This window comes from Vitis riparia, chromosome 16, assembly GCF_004353265.1.
Source record: "Vitis riparia cultivar Riparia Gloire de Montpellier isolate 1030 chromosome 16, EGFV_Vit.rip_1.0, whole genome shotgun sequence".
In the NCBI taxonomy this organism is placed as follows: Eukaryota; Viridiplantae; Streptophyta; class Magnoliopsida; order Vitales; family Vitaceae; genus Vitis; species Vitis riparia.
The window spans coordinates 591,045-600,977 of NC_048446.1; the positions used below are offsets into that span (position 1 = coordinate 591,045).

Genomic DNA, 9,933 nt, shown 5'->3' on the forward strand with positions numbered 1-9,933 from the left:
AAGCTTCCAATCTTCTTACACTTGGATTCTGGCTGCAATGGGCTCTTACACAATCTCTTCAAGATTCAACCCTCTTGAAGACTTTAACACTCAGATTGTTACAAGATATAATCACTCAACCTAGCTTAAGGATGACTCAAATACAAGACAAAGCTAGGATGATACACAAGAGTGCACTAAAGGATATGCAAGTGGTGATTTTAATGCACTATGAAAGAAATGAGAGCTTTTTGATCAAGAACAGGTAGGTAGGCTTTGAATGCAAGTGTTCTCTTGTCAATAAATGAAGTGGAGCTCTCAATTTATAGGTTTCTAAGCTCGGGAGTCAAAAACAACAAAAGGTAACCTCGTCCGGTTGAGCTAGGGGTAGACCAGTTCACTAGCTGTTGGAGCATTTAATGCATGACAGGTTACCGTTGCCTCAATCAGACCTTGACCGGTAAGAGAAACACCTCGACCTGGAAGAGAAGACTACTAGGAAAGAGAGAAGATTTTTGATCTCCCTCGATCGGTCCTCGATCGAACGACCCTAACCGGTCAACCGGTTCCTCAACCGGTTGAGCCGGTTAGCCATAGCCTCGACTGGTTGAGCCTTTCTTTTTTGGCCCCGAAAACCTATTTTTTTTTATTCCTTTCTTTTCTAACACTTAGGCAAGGTCTTTAGGTAAATTATTAAGCCAATTATAAAACATTTTGCCTAAGGTACATTAGTTAAAAACTTGGGTTTTAATGAAATCGACGTTTTAAAGAATAAACCGAGTTTTCAAAGATGCATGAAACGTGTGAAAATCCTAAGTGCACTCATGCATTCATCTTACATTAGTTTCCTATGATCACAAGTCTTCCAAGCGTCTCGATCTTTTATCCATTTGGTCATTTGATGAATTTTCGAGTTTATACCTGAGATTCTTAAACATTTAAACCAATTAGTCACTTAACCATGGTTTGTTATCATCAAAACCCGATTAGGAGAACCCTTGGGGCTAACATAATTAATACAATGTGTTAAAGATCCTATTTGAATTTACTATAGTACATTTGTAATTCATCATTAGATTTGAGTTATATTTATTTATTTATGTGTTATTTATTTATCCATTTGTTAATAAGATTGATTCTATAGGTTAAAGATTTAGTTTTAAAATCTGTTTTGGTTAGTTTTTAATTCAACTTTAGGTTTAAGTGCTCTTATAAAATTTTAGTTTGTTAAAATAATTGATGATATGTGTTAAGGATTTGATTTTAGATTTGCCTTAATTAGTGTTTAATTCATTTTAAGCTTAGATTTCATTTTAGTAATGTAAGTTTATTTAGAAAATTGATTTCATGAATTCATATTTTGTTTTATTTAGTTTGCTTTCATTTAATTTGATTCATTTTAATTATTTTAGGTACTTTTATAATTTTAGGTCATTAATAAAATCAATTCTATATTTGAAAGTTCATGCCTTTAGTTTACTCTGATTTAGTTTCACTCATCTATTTAGTTTAGGTACTATTTTCTATAATATTAGTTCATTAATAAAATTGATTCTATATTTGAAAATTCATGTTTGCCTTGATTTAATTTGGTCCATTTTAATTAGTCTAGATGCGTTTGTGTGTTTAATTGATCACGTGCTAGTTCTTGATTGTTATTCTCAATTGATATGTTTCTTGAATACTAGTCATTAATTCTTGGTGGATATCTCATTAGCTTATTTGATCTAAGTTTGAATAGTTTATTGTTTTGGTAGTCTCTTGTAAAATTTACTTTTCAGAGGCCATCAGAAAATAGTGAAGATTGGTCTCTGTTCTCACCACTCTAGTTAGCTCGGTTGTCAAAAATTTTACTTTATGATTTTGTTTTGTTTTGTTTTCTTCAAATTAATTTCTTTCACTTCAAGACAAAACACTTTTCTCAAAATATCCCTTTGAAAATCTATTTTTTTTTTAAAAAAAATTCATTTAGAGTCCTTAGAATCAAAATCTCATTTTATTAAATAATATGCAACGATGTTTTGATTGGTTTGCATCTTTCTCAGTTTTCAATAAAAACTACGATTTTGAATGGAATACGAATCCAAGCTTATGGTCCCAAACAAATGGGATAATTCTGGGCTAGATTTGTGTATATCAATTGGAGAATTGGTGGAACCCCTACATAAGAAAAATTTTTGAAACTCATCTTTGTTGTCACATTTGCTACTTGTTGGAATCATATCTATCTATTATTTAGGAATTATATACAAGATGTATGTGATAATTGATGATTTCGTATACTTTGATAATTTTTTCTATGCTAATTAGATAAGAGGCATGTTAGGATTTATGTATTTTATTATTTATTATCTAACCCCTCATGTCTTGTGGAAGCACGTCATAAGTTATATATGCTTTCTAGGTACACCCCTATCACATACCTTCTAAATTCTATGAATATGCTTGTCATTGTGAACCACGCCTATGTTTGATAGTGCTTGGGTGTCTTGATATATTGTTTCATTGTTCGATTATTTATGATAAAGCACATGCTGGATAATATCCTATTTGAACTAACTTTGATGTATTGTGATAACGTTTAAGAAGCAATCCAGGTACGCACCCTAAATTTTCTTTATGATTTGTGATTGATTATCTTGTTTAGTATGCTATTTTTTTTTTAAATTTCCTAGTCTACCTAGGTACCCTCAATCAACCAATTAATTGCCCCAGTTCCCTCAACTTAGTCGATAGAGACCTTTGTAGGGTTTAGAGGGGTGCTACCTTTTAGAGGTACCTTCTTAATAGGTAATTTGATGCCCGGACCAAGACTTGGGGTTTTCAAAGACATGCTTTTCCAAAAACTATGGAGTCACTTCTTTAGGGTTTTCTTTTTTGTTTTATTTTCCCTTTTAAAATAAAATCAAATAAGTGACGACTCCAACTTTTTCAAAACTAATTTTTCACCAATAAAAATGAGTCTTACCAATTGAGTGGGAACACATGTGAAAAATGTGGGTCCACATTATGTCCTTCAAGCATGAGCTAAGGCAACAAAGGTAAAAATAGAAGCCTCTTTAAACAACCAAAAACTTATAAAAAAAAAACATTCAATTATAGACATTCATTAGTTAGAAACATAATTAAACATTATTTTTATGTGTTGAAAGCACTTTGTAAATGTTTTAAAGTGTTTTATTATTAAAACAAAATAAAGATATTTGGCAAAGTTTTGAGATTTGCTTCTAAAAATTTATCTAAAAATTTAGAATGTCTTTTGAAGTTAGTTTAGAACAATTACTTATTAAATAGGGAATTTTAAATTTTTAAAAATTATATTCTCAAAGTATTTTCTTTTATTTACATCAAAACATTAGTTAAAAAAAGTTTATAATTTCTAATCATCTCAAAGTCATTTTCAAATGGATTTTAAAAACTTTCATATTCATATTATATGTACATCTTTGTGTGTTATAGTTTTCTACCCAAGTTAATTTTATTCGTTTATAATAATTTTATTTATTTATGTCTTGATTTTACTCTTATCAAAGGCTATAATTCACACACATTCAAAGGCACAATGGTTTGATAAGAATGGACCACCTAACTTGGTATTTTCCAAACACGTTTCTGTTTGCAGAATATATTTTCATATTTGAATGGATTGATACAAAAGTTGAGTTGGAGAGAAGGTGGAAGTACAAGGAATTTAGTCAAATCCAATGGCTTTTGACGACTAAATGAAATCCCCGTTTTGTCTCAAATTGAACCAAATACTATTTTTATGAGGGAGGTCGAGAAATCAGAAAGTGGCACGTGGTAGCCACGTGTTACAAAATGTGATTTCCAACTATTTCATTTTTAATGTAACCCATTTTAATTCAAGTGATTGAATCTTGAATCTACCCACAAATTCCATCTAAATCATGAGAGTGTTTGACAGTAATTTTGGAAATTTTTTATTTTATATTTTTAATATTTAAAAGATAAATTTTTTATAGTATTAAAAGAATTAAAACGTTTTTAATAATCATTACCAAATTGACTTTAAATCTACTTAAAATTATTTTAATTTTTTTTAATTATAAATTATTATAACCCTTCCTAGTCTCCTTATGAAACATGCATGCATGCATGGAGACACTTGTTTAGTTTCTGACACTGATGAAGCTCACACAACAAAGTGGCGAGCCATGCTGTTGAAGGGCCGGCGGCTCTATTGACAAACACTTGGAGGGCAACACTCCACGTCGAAGCCGCCGGCAGGCTGTTGGCTATTTGGCGTGATTTTCGGCTTCTAGGTTCAAATCAAGATATGGACAAAAAGGCAGAAGAGCAGCAGCATACGCCAATAACAAGAAACGCGGTCTGCTTAGCCTGCAAATATATATGAGATGGATTAAGACCGGTTCCCATCTCTTCTTCCCAAACTATTTTTGCAACAGATGTTGCCACCCTGCACCAAATACTCACTTATTAATATGATATTGCTCTTTCATCCAAATTCAATTAGTCAAATTTGTGGGAGGAAGGCATGCTTGTTTGATTAGTTACAAAAACCAATCTTTTATTTATACTTAGGTAGTGTTTGTTTTTTTTTGACTTTTTGCTGAAAGTAATTTAGTTTTAAAATTTAGGTCGTTTGTTTTTCTATTTTTTTATGAGTTATTATAAACTTTTTACTAAATAGAAAAAGTCAAAATATGTAGCTTTTTCTAAATAGAAAAAATAACATATTGGTTTTTTTTTTTACTTTTTAATACTTAATAGAAATAAAATACTACAAAAATAAACAACCTAATATTTAACACTATTAAGCACTAAGGTTCTATTTAGAATTAAGTAAAAAAAACAAACATCACCTTAGTCAAATAATTTTTCATTAAAAAAAAAAAATCATATGATTTAATAAATAAAAATCATATGAAAAAGTCTAGCCTATATTTTATGAATGGTAGTAAAACTCATATCACTCATATTTACTTTCCATATATCATCCACATATTAATCTTTGAAACTAGATTTTCTTCTATTTTTAAAATTTGATGAAAATAATTTTTACTTATTCTTTAAAAAATATTACTCATTTTTCTTTGTTTTTAAAAATTAGAAATAAAAAACAACTACCAAATAAAATACTAAAATTTTGAAAACAAATTCTATTTCTATAAAGACTGAAAACCGATTTTTAACTTCTTTTACGCAGTGCACATGGTCAAATGATTTTACTTTCGTTATTTTTTAATCAAGGAATTGAAATTACATTAAGCAGGCCAACAACTCCCACACCCCACCAACCCTTTGACCGCACACCACATTTGTCTTGGGTTTTGACCAGGAAGAAACATCCGGGCTCCATCCCTATATCCACGTGGATTCCACGTCACGTTGCAGCATCTGAGCCTTGGGCGTGGACAGATTAAGGGTCTGGATTGGGTTTCAACAAGCCACATGAAGCCAGTTCGCCATCCAGCCCACCTACCAGCGACCCTGTGGGATTTCAAAGACTGCAGGGCTGAAAAGTTCTATATAAGTAGAAGCTTCATTCACCATACACCTTAGTAAGTTCAGAGCACTACTGTCTAGTTCCTCTCTCTCTCTCTCTCTCTCTCTCTCTCTTTCCTACTCGGTTGTCGAGAAAAACCAGCTTTTTGAAGTTGTTTCTTTGTGGGGATTCTAAGATATGGATGCAACGAACTGCCATGGAAGCAACAAGGTGGAGAGTTTCTGCGTGAGTGATCCGCTGAACTGGGGAATGGCTGCGGAGACGTTGAAGGGAAGCCATTTGGATGAAGTGAAGCGCATGGTGGCGGGAGTACCGGAAGCCGGTTGTTCGGCTCGGTGGTGAGACGCTTACCATATCGCAGGTGGCGGCTATCGCCGGGCGGGAGGGGGATGTGGGTGTGGAGTTGTCGGAGACGGCGAGAGCGGGCGTGAACGCGAGCAGTGAGTGGGTGATGGAGAGCATGAGCAAAGGCACCGACAGCTATGGTGTCACCACTGGGTTTGGTGCCACTTCACATAGGAGAACCAAACAAGGTGGTGCCCTTCAGAAGGAGCTCATCAGGTAAAATTACTTTACAGTGGTTTTAGAAAATAGTCAAAATACTTCATAAAAGCACTTTTAAAAGTCGGTGTTAGGATACGTGAGTTAATGGCCACCAGTCAACTTTGACGTGTTAACTTATTCATATCTCTTAATGAATCTAGTCCTTTTTCGTTATCTAAAACAGTTGTTTTGATTTGAAAACTTGAATTGGTTGGTGATGTGCTGGGTTGTTGATGCTTGATACAGGTTCTTGAATGCTGGGATATTTGGGAACGGAACAGAGTCATGCCACACACTGCCTCACTCAGCAACAAGAGCCGCCATGCTCGTGAGGATCAACACCCTCCTCCAAGGCTACTCCGGCATCAGATTTGAGATTCTGGAAGCAATCACCAAGCTCCTCAATCACAACATCACTCCATGCTTGCCTCTGCGTGGCACCGTCACTGCCTCCGGAGACCTGGTTCCTCTCTCCTACATCGCTGGTCTTCTCACCGGCAGGCCTAATTCCAAAGCTGTTGGACCTTCCGGTGAAGTTGTCAATGCCGAAGAGGCCTTTAAAATGGCTGGGATCGAGTCGGGGTTTTTTGAGTTGCAGCCTAAGGAAGGCCTGGCTCTTGTTAATGGCACTGCAGTTGGCTCTGGCTTGGCCTCTATGGTGCTTTTTGAGACCAATGTGCTGGCAGTTTTGTCTGAAGTTTTATCGGCTGTTTTTGCTGAAGTGATGCAGGGGAAGCCCGAATTCACTGACCACTTGACTCACAAATTGAAGCACCACCCTGGCCAAATCGAGGCTGCAGCCATTATGGAGCACATTCTAGATGGAAGCTCTTATGTGAAAGAAGCTAAGAAGCTACATGAGATGGATCCTCTGCAGAAGCCGAAGCAAGATCGATATGCTCTCAGGACTTCACCTCAATGGCTTGGCCCACAGATTGAAGTCATCCGAGCATCAACTAAATCCATCGAACGGGAGATCAACTCTGTGAATGATAACCCCTTGATCGATGTTTCCAGGAACAAGGCTCTACATGGTGGCAACTTCCAGGGGACCCCAATTGGAGTCTCCATGGACAACACCCGCTTGGCCATTGCAGCCATTGGGAAGCTTATGTTGCCCAGTTCTCAGAGCTTGTCAATGACTTCTACAACAATGGACTGCCATCAAATCTCTCTGGAAGCCGAAACCCGAGTCTGGACTATGGTTTCAAGGGAGCAGAAATTGCCATGGCCTCCTACTGTTCAGAGCTCCAGTTCTTGGCCAATCCTGTCACCAACCATGTCGAAAGTGCTGAGCAACACAACCAAGATGTGAACTCCTTGGGCTTAATCTCCTCCCGGAAAACAGCCGAAGCGGTGGATATCTTGAAGCTCATGTCTACCACATACCTAGTGGCACTCTGCCAGGCCATTGATTTGAGGCATTTGGAGGAGAATTTGAAGAGCACGGTGAAGAAGACTGTAAGCCACGTAGCTAAGAAAACTCTAACCACTGGAGCCAATGGAGAACTCCACCCATCGAGATTCTGCGAGAAGGACTTGCTAAAAGTGGTGGATGGGGAACATGTATTTGCCTACATCGATGACCCCTGCAGCGCCACATATCCACTGATGCAGAAGGTAAGGCAAGTTCTTGTGGAACATGCGCTGAACAATGGCGAAAATGAGAAGAATGGCAGCACCTCAATCTTCCAAAAAATAGTGGCATTCGAGGAGGAGTTGAAGGCCGTTTTGCCCAAAGAGGTTGAGAGCGCAAGAGGTGGGGTGGAGAGTGGAAACCCATCAATTCCGAACCGAATCAAGGAGTGCAGGTCATACCCATTGTACAAGTTTGTGAGGGAGGAGCTGGGAACAGGGCTGCTGACTGGTGAAAAGGTGAGGTCACCAGGGGAGGATTTTGACAAGGTGTTTACTGCAATGTGTGAGGGGAAGATCATTGACCTCTTCTGGATTGTCTTAGCGCTTGGAACGGTGCTCCTCTCCCAATCTGCTAGGGGATTTCACCCTTGCACATACTCTTTTACTTTACACTTCCAACTTTCTTTCATCTCTGTTTGTAAAACTTGAGATTGTCTGCACGCTTTCAATTTTGTGATACAAAATTTTTTTGTATTAATTATTGGCTATGCAAAATATTTGATACCAATTGTTGGAGTAATAGGATTGTGGTAAAATAACTACAATTTGAGCTCTAATACCAATTGTTGAAATGATAGGATTGTAGTAAAAATATCAACAATTCAATCTTGAGATTTTACAAATTATATATATATATATATATATATATATATATATATATATATAATGCGCTCTCTAATAAAATGATATCTTGTATCAATGTGCTTGTAATGATAATGAAAAACTGATTTTTTTTTTAATGTAATTGATAATGGTTTGCCCATGCATTAACCTTCCTAGGTGAGGTTCCTGGATGTGTCTCTCTTAGAGTCAATCTCTTTGCTAGCTAGACTCTCCAACCTATTGGTTTTGATTAATAGGTTGTCATTATCGACTAGCCTAAGATTCTCTATATGTTATTTGAATGATTTTATCATGAGGTGGACTCATTCCATAGCCTGTCTTCTCTTGTAATAGTTTCTACATCGTAAATCAACAGTCAAGTTCAATTGTTTAGTTCACATGCAATCATTGGAGTTTGTAATGTTTCCAAGGTGGATGGTAGAAAAGATTTAGGTTGAGCTCTCTACATACTAGAATGGTTAGAAATCACCATTATGGTTTTAAAAGCAGTTCTACTTTTTTAGTGGAATGCACATCTAAGGACCTTTTGGTTAAAGGCAGGGATGAAAATGTCGAGATATATCGACAAAATATCACCGATATATCGGTGTATTGATGGTTACCGACACGATACATGTAGGAGAAATATCGACCATTTAATTCTCTCCCTAAATCTCTTAAAATGACCCAAAATTCCTATACGAGAAGGTAGAGTGGCCTAGCCCAAACCACTCCAACCTAGCCCACGCCCCCAACCAGCATAGCTCGATAGCCCAAAGTGAGTTGCATGCCTGCCCACCACTCACCACTCCAATACTTAAAAAAAGTTTTTTGGTGTAATCAATTGTCAATGTGGGATTGCAATTGCACCCCTGATCACCCGCTCATATTTCCTCACCAACACTAGTCAACAACCATGCTTCATTTGACAAAATATTCACATTTTATGTATATACGTAGATATGTACATTATTAGCATTAAATATATTAACCATCACTATAAGAAAAAGGTCTTTATTGACAGTTTTTCATCATCAAGATAAGGTATATCTATTAAGGTAGATCAATATTCACAAATGTTATCTATGCCAGTGTCAAGAAGTGATAAAAGCTACCTTAACATATGCATGAAATAAGGTAGGCCTTATTTCTATCAATGTAGGAATCTTATTAATATGTCATATGTTAATGTTTCTTCCACGTCAGTCAAGGTGAGGTTAAACATATGTGAAGGTAGACTCATTGTTTTGTCAAGATTATATTCAATATTTGTTAACCTTAAGTATGATATATGTCAATGTTGTTGTATATGCTTTTAAATTTAATTTACACATATGTCAAGAATTTTTATTTTTATTTTTAATTTTTAATTTTTTGAAAGTTGAAATTTTAATATGATAAGGTCCCTTTATTCTTAAGTCAAGGACTACAATGTCTTTTATGTCAAGATTTCTTTATTCATATACAGGAAATTGTTTTATTTCATATCAAGGTTGCATATGGAACATGACAACAACCTAACCTGTTGCCCAAATGATCTACATAAAAATTGAACATGTTGTGTATATATATATATACGGATAAACTACATGAATGTATAAAATATATTTAAAAAAAATATGAACATGTAGGCAAATATATTGACAAAAAAAAAAAAAACTTAATATCCTTGCATAATCTTG

The 9,933-nt window shown here is 35.6% G+C and overlaps 1 pseudogene; it reads left to right on the forward strand.

Annotated features, from left to right (window-relative positions):
- Positions 1-5,543: 5,543 nt before the first annotated feature.
- On the forward strand, positions 5,544-8,088 carry LOC117933073 (annotated as a pseudogene).
- The last annotated feature ends 1,845 nt before the right edge of the window (positions 8,089-9,933 follow it).